This window comes from Pristiophorus japonicus, chromosome 5 (genome assembly GCF_044704955.1).
Source record: "Pristiophorus japonicus isolate sPriJap1 chromosome 5, sPriJap1.hap1, whole genome shotgun sequence".
Lineage (NCBI taxonomy): Eukaryota > Metazoa > Chordata > Chondrichthyes > Pristiophoridae > Pristiophorus > Pristiophorus japonicus.
Genome location: NC_091981.1, coordinates 102,718,696 through 102,733,727, shown reverse-complemented (window position 1 = coordinate 102,733,727; position 15,032 = coordinate 102,718,696).

The window sequence follows — 15,032 nt, the reverse complement described above, 5'->3', positions numbered from 1 at the left end:
AGCCGACTGAGAGCATCCGCACAGTTCTCGGTGCTTGGCCTGTGGCGGATGGTGTAGTTATAAGTTGATAGCGCGAGTGCCCACCTTTGTATGCGGGCTGAGGCATTAGTAGTTATCCCCTTGTTTTCAGCGAAAAGGGATATGAGGGGCTTGTGATCGGTTTCCAGCTCAAATTTGAGGCCAAACAGGTACTGATTCATTTTCTTTTCGCCGAACACACACGCTAATGCCTCTTTCTCAATCATGTTGTAGGCCCTCTCGGCCTTAGACAAGCTCCTGGAAGCATAGGCGACAGGTTGCAACTTCCCCGCAACGTTAGCTTGTTGTAATACACACCTGACTCCATATGACGACGCATCACATGCTAGCACAAGTCTTTTACGCGGATTATACAATACAAGCAGCTTGCTGGAGCATAAAATGTTTCTGGCTTTCTCAAAAGCAATTACTTGTTTTTTTCCCCATATCCAGTTCTCACCTTTACGCAATAACACATGTAGGGCTCTAAGAGGGTGCTTAACCCCGGTAGGAAGTTAACAAAGGAGGAGTCCCAGGAACGACCGCAGCTCCGTGACATTCTGTGGCCTGGGCGCGTTCCTGATAGCCTCTGTCTTGGCGTCTGTGGGCCGAATGCCGTCCACCGCGATTTTTCTGCCCAAAAACTCCACTTCTGTTGCCATGAAGACGCATTTCGACCTCTTCAGCCGCAGCCCTATGTGATCCAATCTCTGGAGGATCTCCTCCAGGTTTTGTAGGTGCTCAACGGTGTCCCGACCCGTGACCAATATGTCGTCCTGAAAAACCACCATGCGTGGTACCGACTTGACTAGGCTCTCCATGTTTCTCTGGAAGATCGCTGCAGCCGACCAAATTCCAAACGGGAATCTGTTGTAGATGAACTGTCCCTTGTGCGTGTTGATGCAGGTGAGGCCATTCGAAGACTCCTCCAGCTCCTGCATCATGTAGGCCGAAGTCAGTTCGAGCTTGGTGAACGTCTTGCCTCCTGCCAGCGTCGCAAATAGGTCGTCTGCCTTAGGTAGCAGGTATTGGTCCTGTAGCGAGAAACGATTATTAGTTACTTTATAATCGCCGCAAATTCTGACCGTGCCATCACTTTTGAGTACTGGAACAATCGGGCTGGCCCACCTGCTGAACTTCACTGGGGAGATGATGCCCTCGCATTGCAGCCTGTCCAGCTCGATTTCCACTCTCTCCCTCATCATGTGAGGTACCGCTCGTGCCTTGTGGTGAATGGGTCGTGCCTCTGCGACCAAGTGGATCCGCACTTTCGTCCCGGAAAAGTTTCCAATGCCTGGCTCAAAAAGGGAAGGAAATTTGTTAAGAACCTGGGTACATGAGGCCTCATTGACATGTGATAGCGCTCGGATGCCATCCCAGTTCCAACGGATTTTGCCCAGCCAGCTCCTTCCAAGCAGTGTGAGGCTATCACCCGGGACAATCCAGAGTGGCAGTTCATGCACCGTGCCCTCATAGGTGACCTTGACCATGGCGCTGCCCAGGACAGTCATGAGCTCTTTGGTGTACGTTCTCAGTTTCGTGTGGATGGGGCTCAGGGCTTGTCTGAGTGTCTTGTTGCACCACAGTCTCTCAAACATCTTTTTACTCATGATGGATTGGCTAGCGCCGGTGTCCAGTTCCATGGTTACGAGCAAGTCATTCAATTTTACATTTAGCATTATAGGTGGACATTTTGTCAAAAATGTGTGCACCCCGTGTACTTCAACATCTGCCTCCTCTCTCTGAGGCTCGAAATTGCTTTGATCCACCAGCGATCTTCCTCTGCCACGTGGTGGTTAGCAGATTTTGCAGAGCTTGTCGCTCATCTGCATGCTCGTTGGAGATGCCCCATTGTTCCACATACCCTTTGAAGTTGCATGAATAGTCTGAATGGAAGCCTCCACAACACCAACAAGGTGTGAATTGCCTTGCATTCATCCTTTGTTGCGGACTCTGAGTCATCTGGGTCACCTGAGACCTGCTGGCAGTTGCAGACTCGTGGTTTCTGCCCTGTACATTTCTGCTCACAAACACAGTTCCAGTTTATTTATGAACAGTGCTAGCACTTGAGTGCTGAGAGATTTGTTTAGTGTTATCACTGGTGGACATAAACGCCTATGCTATCTCAATGGCCTTACTGAGGGTCGGTGTCTCTACAGTCAAAGTTTTCGTAGGATAGTCTCGGGGCCAATGCCCAGGACAAAAAAGTCTCTGAGCATCTGCTCCAGGTAGCCATCAAACTCACATTGTCCTGCAAGTCGCCTTAGCTCGGCAATGTAGCTCTCCACTTCCTGACCTTCAGATCACTGGCACGTGTAGAACCGATACCTTGCCATCAGCACGCTCTCCCTCGGGTTAAGATGCTCCTGAACCAGTGTACACAGCTCCTCATACAACTTATCTGTGGGTTTCACTGGAGCCAGAAGATTCTTCATGAGGCTGTAGGTCGGTGCCCCGCAGACCGTGAGGAGGACCACTCTCTTTTTTGCAGCGCTTCCTTCTCCGTCCAGCTCATTGGCTACAAAGTACTGGTCTATCCGTTCAACATAGGCTTCCCAGTCCTCACCCTCCGAGAACTTCTCCAGGATACCCACAGTTTGCTGCATCTTTGCATTGGATTCGTATACTCGTCGCCAGTTATTGTGTTCCTAACACAGATGAGACTGCACATAGGGAAGTTAAAGTAACAGTGACCTCAGTCTTTATTAAGACACTCCTGAGTGAAGAACAGGCCTTCGGGGCCGACTTATATACAGTGCTCCCAAGGGATGCTGGGATCCCTTGGGACTTCAGGGGATGCGCTCCCTGGTGGCGGAACATGGGAGTCATGCTTTACAGATACACAATAAAAATAACATAACATTCTTCCTTAATACTGTTTTGTTTTTAAGCTGAACTTTCATATTTTACATTTCTTTTTCTCAGTGAATTGTTCTGCTAATTTTCTCCCATGTTCTCTTGAAGGTTATGGTTGCACAGGCACTGTGTGGCCTTTGATAACTTGCTCATGTCCATTATTGACCTTGAGTGATAACATGCTATTTGACTGTGAGGGCATCAAAACTAATCTCTATCTTGTCCACACCAGTTGTCCATACAGATGCAGTTCCAGGAGGGATATTTAATATTGATCATGTGCAATCCTGGGTGACTTTCCCCTCCCTAATCCTGGGGCTATTTGCAATGTCCATTCTGTCTTGGCTGAGATCAGCTAACTCAGTTCAAAAAAGGGATCGAACCTGGAACCTTTTTGGTCTGTATGACTCAGCTGCTCATTCGATAAAATTGTTGAACCATCAAGGGAGAATTTTGACCTTCTTTATGTAAAAATCCTTTTTCAATGGGAAACAGAGATGTGGAAGAAAAGAAAAGATGTCTGGAGATGTTAGATTATGTTTTGCACTGTTTAATCCAATCCAGTGATAAATTGCTTGATAAATCACAAGCTGGCGGGTTGTTATGCTACAGTTTGCTTAGAAATATGCAAACATTTCAGACGAAGGCTTCCTGCATGTCGTCTGAGTGGATAAAAATAGAATTGAAAGAAGCACTGACTTCCTTCAAATGGAAGTCAGGCCTGCACACCAAGATATGCATATCTACAGCACAAATAGCACCTACTGCTGCTCTTTGTGTTTGTAATTCAGCAGGAAGAGTGTGGGATCTTTGCTGGGCAGATAAGAGCAGTTATTTGCAGAAGCTAGGGGCTGAGCAGGTTGTTATAGCTAATGGTAGCTTACACTTAAATCCTTCTGAGTGATGAGGCTATTGAAAGCGACTCTGCAAGCACTATAAAATGCAAGGGTCTGATAGGCAAGCTAGTTTAAAATGGATCACCAATGTATACAAGTAAAAGCTCCAGTAAAGTCAGGTTGATCATTCTGTCATTGTGCCATTTTGGGTTCTGAAAACCAAGATCTTACTAGAGAACAAATCAAAATACTCTGAAATAAGTAGATTGAATACAGATGAAGGAGCTGAAATTCCTATTGGCCCGGTTGGGGGTGGTAACCTCTCCGTAGCTGGACATTCTGCGCCCGGCGCAGAAGTTCCACCCCCAGCGCAGAATTCCCGCCACCGCCCCTCACAGCAAGTGGAGCACAATGTCGCGCATTGCACTTCCTTTTGAGGCGAGATCAGGGGCGCTTCCCAGGCGCATTGCAGAGTGCTACGCGGCCTCTCCATGTAGCGCTGATGCATTTCAATGGCCCTCCCCTTCTGTTAAAGGGGAGGCACACTGCGAGCTTTGCAGGCCCTTTGATGGCCTCCACTGAGTAAGCAGTCACTTATACATGTATATGTTTTCTGTCCCTGTTGGTTCATTGTAATTTCAGTTTTGTTCAGCATATTAATGAAGAAATATCGGTACCTATTATGTTAATTTTAAAGTCTCCATGATGCAGTTTTATATCAATAAATCAAATGTCGCATGCTTCGAATGCTGAAAATCCCCCTCAGTTTAACAACCAATGCGAAACCTCTTTGTCAATTAATATCCAGATGAAAATTGATAGTTCACAATATTGGCCCAAAAATTGCGGTCGGAGGCTTCCCGCGGGCAGATGTCTCCAACCGCAATAATTTCCAGGAAAGTACCTGGTGGTCCCAGAGGTAAACATAGAAACATAGAAAATAGGTGCAGGAGCAGGCCATTCAACCCTTCTAGCCTGCACCGCCATTCAATGAGTTCATGGCTGAACATGAAACTTCAGTACCCCCTTCCTGCTTTCTCGCCATACCCCTTGATCCCCCGAGTAGTAAGGACTTCATCTAACTCCCTTTTGAATATATTTAGTGAATTGGCCTCAACTACTTTCTGTGGTAGAGAATTCCACAGGTTCACCACTCTCTGGGTGAAGAAGTTTCTCCTCATCTCGGTCCTAAATGGCTTACCCCTTATCCTTAATGGCAGACCCCTGGTTCTGGACAACCCCAACATTGGGAACATTCTTCCTGCATCCAACCTGTCCAAACCCGTCAGAATTTTAAACGTTTCTATGAGGTCCCCTCTCACTCTTCTGAACTCCAGTGAATACAAGCCCAGTTGATCCAGTCGTTCTTGATAGGTCAGTCCCACCATCCCGGGAATCAGTCTGGTGAACCTTCGCTGCACTCCCTCAATAGCAAGAACGTCCTTCCTCAAGTTAGGAGACCAAAACTGTACACAATACTCCAGGTGTGGCCTCACCAAGGCCCTATACAACTGTAGCAACACCTCCCTGCCCCTGTACTCAAATCCCCTCGCTATGAAGGCCAACATGCCATTTGCTTTCTTAACCGCCTGCTGTACCTGCATGCCAACCTTCAATGACTGATGTACCATGACACCCAGGTCTCGCTGCACCTTCCCCCTTCCTAATCTATCACCATTCAGATAATAGTCTGTCTCTCTGTTTTTACCACCAAAGTGGATAACCTCACATTTATCCACATTATACTTCATCTGCCACGCATTTGCCCACTCACCTAACCTATCCAAGTTACTCTGCAGCCTCATAGCATCCTCCTCGCAACTCACACTGCCACCCAACTTAGTGTCATCCGCAAATTTGGAGATACTACATTTAATCCCCTTGTCTAAATCATTAATGTACAATGTAAACAGCTGGGGCCCCAGCACAGAACCTTGCGGTACCCCACTAGTCACTGCCTGCCATTCTGAAAAGTACCCATTTACTCCTACTCTTTGCTTCCTGTCTGACAACCAGTTCTCAATCCACGTCAGCACACTACCCCCAATCCCATGTGCTTTAACTTTGCACATTAATCTCCTGTGTGGGACCTTGTCGAAAGCCTTCTGAAAGTCCAAATATACCACATCAACTGGTTCTCCTTTGTCCACTTTACTGGAAACATCCTCAAAAAATTCCAGAAGATTTGTCAAGCATGATCTCCCTTTCACAAATCCATGCTGACTTGGACCTATCATGTCACCATTTTCCAAATGCGCTGCTATGACATCCTTAATAATTGATTCCATCATTTTACCCACTACTGAGGTCAGGCTGACCGGTCTATAATTCCCTGCTTTCTCTCTCCCTCCTTTTTTAAAAAGTGGGGTTACATTGGCTACCCTCCACGCGATAGGAACTGATCCAGAGTCAATGGAATGTTGGAAAATGACTGTCAATGCATCCGTTATTTCTAAGGCCACCTCCTTAAGTACTCTGGGATGCAGTCCATCAGGCCCTGGGGATTTATCGGCCTTCAATCCCATCAATTTCCCCAACACAATTTCCCGACTAATAAAGATTTCCCTCAGTTCCTCCTCCTTACTAGACCCTCTGACCCCTTTTATATCCGGAAGGTTGTTTGTGTCCTCCTTAGTGAATACTGAACCAAAGTACTTGTTCAATTGGTCTGCCATTTCTTTGTTCCCCGTTATGACTTCCCCTGATTCTGACTGCAGGGGACCTACGTTTGTCTTTACTAACCTTTTTATCTTTACATACCTATAGAAACTTTTGCAATCCGCCTTAATGTTCCCTGCAAGCTTCTTCTCGTACTCCATTTTCCCTCCCCTAATCAAACCCTTTGTCCTCCTCTGCTGAGTTCTAAATTTCTCCCAGTCCCCAGGTTCGCTGCTATTTCTGGCCAATTTGTATGCCACTTCCTTAGCTTTAATACTATCCCTGATTTCCCTAGATAGCCACAATTGAGCCACCTTCCCTTTTTTATTTTTATGCCAGACAGGAATGTACAATTGTTGTAATTCATCCATGCGGTCTCTAAATGTCTGCCATTGCCCATCCACAGTCAACCCCTTAAGTATCATTCGCCAATCTATCTTAGCCAATTCACGCCTCATACCTTCAAAGTTACCCTTCTTTAAGTTCTGGACCATGGTCTCTGAATTAACTGTTTCATTCTCCATCCTAATGCAGAATTCCACCATATTATGGTCACTCTTCCCCAAGGGGCCTCGCACAATGAGATTGTTAATTAATCCTCTCTCATTACACAACACCCAGTCTAAGATGGCCTCCCCCCTAGTTGGTTCCTCGACATATTGGTCTAGAAAACCATCCCTTATGCACTCCAGGAAATCCTCCTCCACCGTATTGCTTCCAGTTTGGCTAGCCCAATCTATGTGTATATTAAAGTCACCCATTATAACTGCTGCACCTTTATTGCATGCACTCCTAATTTCCTGTTTGATGCCCTCCCCAACATCACTACTACTGTTTGGAGGTCTGTACACAACTCCCACTAACGATTTTTGCCCTTTAGTGTTCTGCAGCTCTACCCATATAGATTCCACATCATCCAAGCTAATGTCTTTCCTAACTATTGCCTTAATCTCCTCTTTAACCAGCAATGCTACCCCACCTCCTTTTCCTTTTATTCTATCCTTCCTGAATGTTGAATACCCCTGGATGTTGAGTTCCCAGCCCTGATCATCCTGGAACCACGTCTCCGTAATCCCAATCACATCATATTTGTTAACATCTATTTGCACAGTTAATTCATCCACCTTATTGCGGATACTCCTTGCATTAAGACACAAAGCCTTCAGGCTTGCTTTTTTAACACCCTTTGTCCTTTTAGAATTTTGCTGTACAGTGGCCCTTTTTGTTCTTTGCCTTGGGTTTCTCTGCCCTCCACTTTTCCTCATCTCCTTTCTGTCTTTTGCTTTTGCCTCATTTTTGTCTCCCTCTATCTCCCTGCATAGGTTCCCATCCCCCTGCAATATTAGTTTAACTCCTCCCCAACAGCACTAGCAAACACTCCCCCTGGGACATTGTTCCGGTCCTGGCCAGGTGCAGACCGTCCGGTTTGTACTGGTCCCACCTCCCCCAGAACCGGTTCCAATGCCCCAGGAATTTGAATCCCTCCCTGCTGCACCACTGCTCAGTGGCTTGCGGTCCTAGGCCTCTACGCAAAGGCCAACGTGGGGCCCACATATCCCAGGGACTTAAGCAGTTCATACAGATCTTTGGGATCACGTAGGTCGGCCCACCCTATCAGAGTAAGGGGATGCCCATTCACACTTATAGTAATTCTGTATATATGGAACTGCGATAAGTATGAATGGGAATAGCCCCAAAAACACAGAAACACTGAAAATACATTTTAAAAACACATTACATATTTAAAATTAATGAAAATGAAATGTAATTAAATATTTTATACAAACATTTATTTTTTGAATTTTATAAAATATGTTTTGACAGGGCTAAAAATAAAGTTACCTTAATGAACAGGGTTTTTAATATATAAATAAGTGATAACATTTTATTTTTCTATTTTTTAAAACTCTTACGTTGGTAAAAGCAGGTCTTAAGCCTGCTTTTACCAGCATAAGAATTTGAAGGACATTCGCTGGGCAGGAGTTGGGCAAATAGACCAACTCTCCACCCGCGGAGGTCCTTTTCCTTCGCATGCGTGCCCGTCAGAGCGCGATTTTTGGCCCAATATATAATAAAGTAAATTAAGTAAACTCAATGTCATATCAAATCTACTTATCCACATAGTTCATAGAATCATAGAAACGTACAACACGGAAGAAGGCCATTCGATTCATCGTGCCTGTGCTGGCTCCTTGAAAGCGCAGTCATGCTTTGCCCCACACCCACGCTTTTTGTCCATAACTCTGCCCATAGCTCCTCATCCTCAAGTCACTGTCCAACTCCCTTTCAAAAGTATTTATGGAATCAGCTTTCTTTTGAGGTAGAGTGTTCTAAGTGAAAATATTTCTCCTCATCGCCCCTCTAGTTCTTTTACCAATGATTTTAAATCTATTACCTTTGGTCATTGACCTACTTGGCAGAGAAGAATAGTTTTTCTCGAGCTACTCCACCAAAACCCCTCATCATCTTGAAAACCTCTAATAGATCACCTCAGAAACCTTCTCTGTTCCAAGGAGGACAATCCTGACTTTTCTTGCCTCTCCTCATAACTGAGTTTCCTCATCCCTGGTAAACCTCTTCTGTATCCTTTCCAAGTCCTTCATATCTTTCCTAAAGTGTTGTGCCCAGAATTGTTCACAATGCTAAAATTGAGGCCTAACTGGTGAGTTAGAAAGTTCCAGCATGATCTCTTCGCTTTTATATTCTACACCTCTATTTATAAACCCAAGTTACCTATGTGCTATTCTAATTAACTTATCAACTTGTTCGACAAACCTAAAATAAATATGTATTTTATTTATATATTTGATTTGGGAAGATGAGACTTTAAGGCCACACTCAAAGAACTTAAAATAGTCTAGCTGGCAAAAAAAATACTGTTACTGCACTGGTCAAAGCATTATGTGGATTGTGTGTAGGGGTCGATCCTTATAATGCATTCTTGTGCAGACTTCATGGAGCTAATCGATCTGTACACCCTGCTCTGAAGGTTATGCCACTCTTGGGCATTAGGTATATCTCCCAATTAGGAAAAGGATATATGTAAACTGAGGAATAATGCAATAAATTAAAGTGCATTATTGACTAGCTCTTTAAGTACCCTTTGAGTCTTTTGAGTATTTTTTTCTCAAAGAATTAAAATGATTTTACAGGAATGATTTTTAACCTTTAGGAGCCCTATATCAATTATTAACACTTGAAATAGATGGACTGTGAACATTTAAATACTAACTGCACATGGTTTCATGCTGAATTTAATCATGTGTTGTATCCTGTGCTCTAACCTGTAGAGCAGAACTTCATTTATTCTGATATCTTAGCTGATGGCATTTTGAATGTGAAAATATTTCCAGAATGAGAAATTTTATTATGTTAAATCTAGTGAATGCAAATTAAAATGGAAAAATAGAGTGCAAAATTAATCTTACAGATGGGATTGTTACTTTGAAGGTTTTTGATGACTGGATTTATCAGAAAAGTGACACTTAGACAAATTTAGTCATGTACTATTTACAAACTGGACTATTATTTATGAATATTTACAATCAAAATTGGCATTAAATATTACTTTGATATGTTGTAAATTATTTGAATTCAAATAAAAAACTTCTAAAACATGAGTACCAGAAAACAGTGAAAATACACACCAATTAGGATATACCATAAATGCAGCCTCACTGATGCCTTTTAGCAGAAGTCATGATTGAAATGGTTATGTTCAGTCTTTCCCAGTAGCAGGATTCATTTATTTCAGCCCCACTATATATCAATATATTTAGTTAATTTGAAGCTGCAGGCTACTCTAGTTATATACCAACTGAATTATGGACTAGTCTACTTGCCTGGACTCCTGATTCCAAAATGTTATCCCTGCTAATAATTGGTATACGTGGTCCATAAAATCTTTTTTCACTAAATTACTTATATAAGAGAATTATTATGAAAAAAATCCTAGATTATTCAGGTGGGGCCTGATCCTTAAAACATTCAATTCTTTCTGATTTTAACTTTTAGGTCCAGCTCTTTTAATCCTGTGAATCCAAGTGTCCTGACAAGTGTGTGTGTGCATTTATCTTTTATTCACTCACTTCCATGGAATCTTTTGCATTCAAGAGAAAGAACCAGTCTGGAATTTATGGCCCTGATATTAATGGGGAGGCCGGGAGGGAGAGGGCGGGGGGCAGTTTTGACTTTGGCAAACCCGAAAGAACAGTTTTCCCTCAGGTCTTGCCGAATTTAATAGCAAGACCTGATTAACATGATTTGTCTCCATTTCCTTGCCAGATTGAGAGGCCAGATAGGGTGGGGGGAGGTTGGGGGGAGATCTGAGACCAGTGTTGGGGGGAGATTGGAAGGGTTGAGGGAGATCAGAGGTCACAGCCGAGGAATACAGCAGGGGGAGGGATTGGAAAGGCTGGTAGGGGAGAGGGAAAGCTACAAAATTAGATCGGATAGGCTGGGTTGATGGGAAATCATAGCTTGGTGAGGGGAGAGATCAGGTCAAGGCGGGGGGGGGGCCCAACTGAGGTGGGGGGAATGGCCTATTGCAGGGAGCAAAGCAGCTTAGCTTGGGAGCCAGGTGGGGGGGAGCACTGCTGCTCCTCTTGGCCCACAAGCAGTGCTGGAAAGTCATTTACCTGTTGGATCCAGCAGACCTCACCTCCCTTTAGCTGCTGGATTTCCTGAGGCCCATGAAAGCTGGATGGCCAGCGTAAAATTTCAAATGGAGTTAAAATCCGAGGTACGCAGTCTCATTAAAATATTTCAATGATCTACCCACCTCCTGGGACCAGGTTGTTTGCCTGCCCCCATCCTTCCCCCGTTAAAACTGGAAGTGGGTAGGTTCAAGGCAGGTTGGGCTCGGGTTTGAGATTTTTAACATTTTAACATGCCACCCGACAAAAACCTACCCAGTTTTGGTGGTTAAAATTACTCCCTATTTTTCTAAAACTGCTTAGGTTTCACTGAAATTGGAGATGGAGCTTTAGTCGATTGAGATAGATAATGTTAGGTTTTCCTATTGCCTTCATCCCAATCAAGAACAGACAGACTTCTGGAGGGAATTCATCAATTGATGTTGTTGCTGGTAGTTTCTAGATTGTGAAGTAAGTGTTTGTTCCCTGTGGTCCTAGGCCAACTCTTTTCCAGTTTCTGACATTACTATTGCAGTTTCTGAATTGTTTTTAGTTTGCCATGAGTAATGTGTTAATGCTGTAATAAACCTTCATTGGAATATGCAAATCAGCATTAAAATGCATCAAAGGTTCCCTCAACATCCACACAGCCACTTTCTGCATGGTGGTATGTCGCTATAAAAACTACCAGCATTCAGAATAGTTGCCCCATAAATGACACTTATGGGTTGATTTTTTCTGGTTGTTCTGTGTAGTGATAATGAAAAAAATGAGAAGATTTGTTCTGGTTGGTACTTCAAATTAAATTGTAAATGCATTCAAACAGAGTATGGTTACGACTTCCAAGAAATGACAACCAAAGGAAATCTTTCCCCATTTATTTACGATGTTGCTACAGAAAACATCTTCACTGAAACTGATGAGTTTCCTTAGAATCTTCAAGACAATGGGTTGGAAAATAAGCAAGGCTTTGATTAATAATTTAAGAGCTCTATCAATACAGAGCCTATACAGGAGGATTTGAAGATAACTGATGCAAATCTGAGATCTAAAAAAATGAAATCAGTTATGAATCAGGAATTTATAGCAGTTAGTCTAAAACTGATCTGTGAAAACACTAAATAGTATTTTACAGGATATTATTAATATTCACTTAGGGAGGATATAGAGCAAAAGGAGCAGTTAGCATAGTTTTAGAATAATTAGGTCATGCCTCATAACTCTAGAGGAATTCTTCAGGGAGGTACCCAAATTAGTGTACAAAGACTATTCAATGGATATAACTTAATTATATTATCGGAAGCATTTGATGCATTTCTGAACATGAGATGTTTAAAGAAGGTAAGGCACAATGAATTAAAGGCAACTGATCAAAATGAACTTAAAAGAGTTTGACAGCTCCCTTGGTGACCTGCTGGGTAAAAGTACTACACAGTGTAGTGCTAAGTCATGTTGGCCACAAGGTCCTATGTTAGATTTCCTGTCAGTGCTGAGTTAGCTCATTTCAGAAGGGACAGCAGTTAAGGAGCTACAACTAGCCTGAGAACCTATAGACCAGGGAGATGAAAAAGAAATCAACCATGATTCCTGATCCTGATTGTTATTTGATGATCTGGGCGAGGTGGTGAGAGCAGAACTTGGCTCAGGTGTGACACTTTCCATGGTTAACTAATGGCAATTTGAACAAGGTTACTGGTTTCCGTCAAACTGTATTCCAACCTGAGTCACACCTTCAGGGGGAGGGAGAGAAATTGGGGAAGAAAATTACTAATAAAATAATAGAAAAGCACAAGTCAATGACAGATAGATGGATACGGCTATGTCTGAGGGCAGTAACTACTGCTATAATGGGCTCTGCTGTGTACACTTTTGATTTTAACAACCGGGAGTACATTTAGTATTATTGTAAAATTAGGTGATTACACCTCACATTGTAACGACATTTCTTTTTAAAAGCAATATTAGAAAATTGATGGCATTTAAAGGATTCTAGACAAATTAAGTAGATAATCTAAAAATATCAAATATAATTTAATGTGGATAATTATAACCTAATTTCCATTGCTACAGGATTTGTATGTATAATGGATTGGTAATGATGGAAAATGAAAATGGTGCAGACAATTTGAAATACTGTGATTCACTAAAAGTATCCAATTAATGTTGTCAATAAGGCAAATCGAGTACTTGGATGCATGTCATGACCACTTCATTAAAAGTCAAAACAACTTTAATGTTCCCTTATAACTCATTGGTAAGGGCAATTTGAAATACTGAGTGCATTTGGACACTACTTTCAAATACATTGATATATTAGAGAGATTGCAGAGAAAATTGACAGGGAACCTTCCAGAATTCACGATTGTAACTAATGAGGGAAGGCTGACAGAATTGAACTTGTCCCCATTGGTGAAAATAATATTGTAAGAGAACATGATTCAGGCATTCAAAATTGTAAGAAAGCATATGTAGGTTACTTAACCTGAATTGTGACAATAGAACAAGATACGAGTACACAAAATGACAATTCTTAAGAGAGACTAATGATTAGAAGTAGCTTTTCCCCTAGAAAGCAAAGGGGTCAGTTTGGATTGCAAAGCTTTGTACAATTCAAGCAACAAACCATTCAGCCCTGGAGTTTCACCTAATTACAAGCTTTGAATTTTTTTTTGCATTTCATTACCAATGATTGGGACATCAGGCACTTTCAAATTCTCTGAAAGGGAGGTCATCTAGATAGCATTTGTTTCTTTCTGTAAGAAGTATAAGGAGACATTGTAGCTGGTCAATTCTTTGTTGCTTTCAGTGGGGTATAATGATATTGCTACTTATTTTGCAGACTGATACAATGGTTTTACTGTATGCGTGTCTCGATCCGGCCAACATTCCCAGCATCGAAGCACTGACCACACTCAACCAGCTCCATTGGGCGGGCCACATTGTTCGCATGCCCGACACGAGACTCCCAAAGCAAGCGCTCTACTCGGAACTCCTACACGGCAAGCGAGCCCCAGGTGGACAGAGGAAACGTTTCAAGGACACCCTCAAAGTCTCCTTGATTAAGTGCAACATCCCCATCGGCACCTGGGAATCCCTGGCCCAAGACCGCCCTAAGTGGAGGAAGAGCATCCGGGAGGGCACTGAGCACCTCGAGTCTCGTCACCGACAGCATGCAGAAACCCCAAGCGCAGACTGCGGAAGGAGCGTATGACAAACCAGACTGCCCACCCACCCTTTCCCTCAACCACTGTCTGTCCCTGCCTGTGACAGAGACTGTAATTCCCGTATTGGACTGTACAGTCACCTGAGAACTCACTTTTAGAGTGGAAGCAAGTCTTCCTCGATTTCAAGGGACTGTCTATGATGATGATGATGATGGTTGGGGAGAGAACATTCTAGGTGCTTCCCAGATTTTTCTCCCTGCTCATATCCTGCTGTGATGGAACATTCTTTCTATGCCTGTGAGAGCACATTGATTAGTTCTCCCCTGTCCTGGATAAGTGCCCTTTCAGCTTTGACTAATTAGTGCATAACTACCACATTAAAAATTCAAAAAATTCAAATTGCTTTGGCAGATAAGTTCTGCAAGAACTGTAGCCAAAAGAGCATCTTCAAGCACACATTCTGGGCATGCCTCTGCCTTCACAAGCTGATGGAGGCTGCTAAAGCCATGATTGGGCTCATCAAGCCCAAGACCCAACTCAATTTGCTACCAGTAGCTTATAGGCTTTTACAGTTCTCACTTACAGAAGCAATACGGTGCATCCTCCAGCTACCCAGGAAACCCGGTTCCCCAAGGCAAACAAGTGAACAAAATACCTGGAGGATATTTGTCAATTTGAGCAATTAATACACAGATTATGCCTGGAATTGGGAAAAGCACCAGTTATGGGGCTCCCTTACTGCAAGTACATTCCACCCAAACTTCTCCACTCTCAAGCTGAAAGAATCCAGGACCAAATGATAAATGGAGAAGCCTCAGCTTCCAAATGCTGTCTTAAGTATCCATAGAGAATACGCATTACCAAAA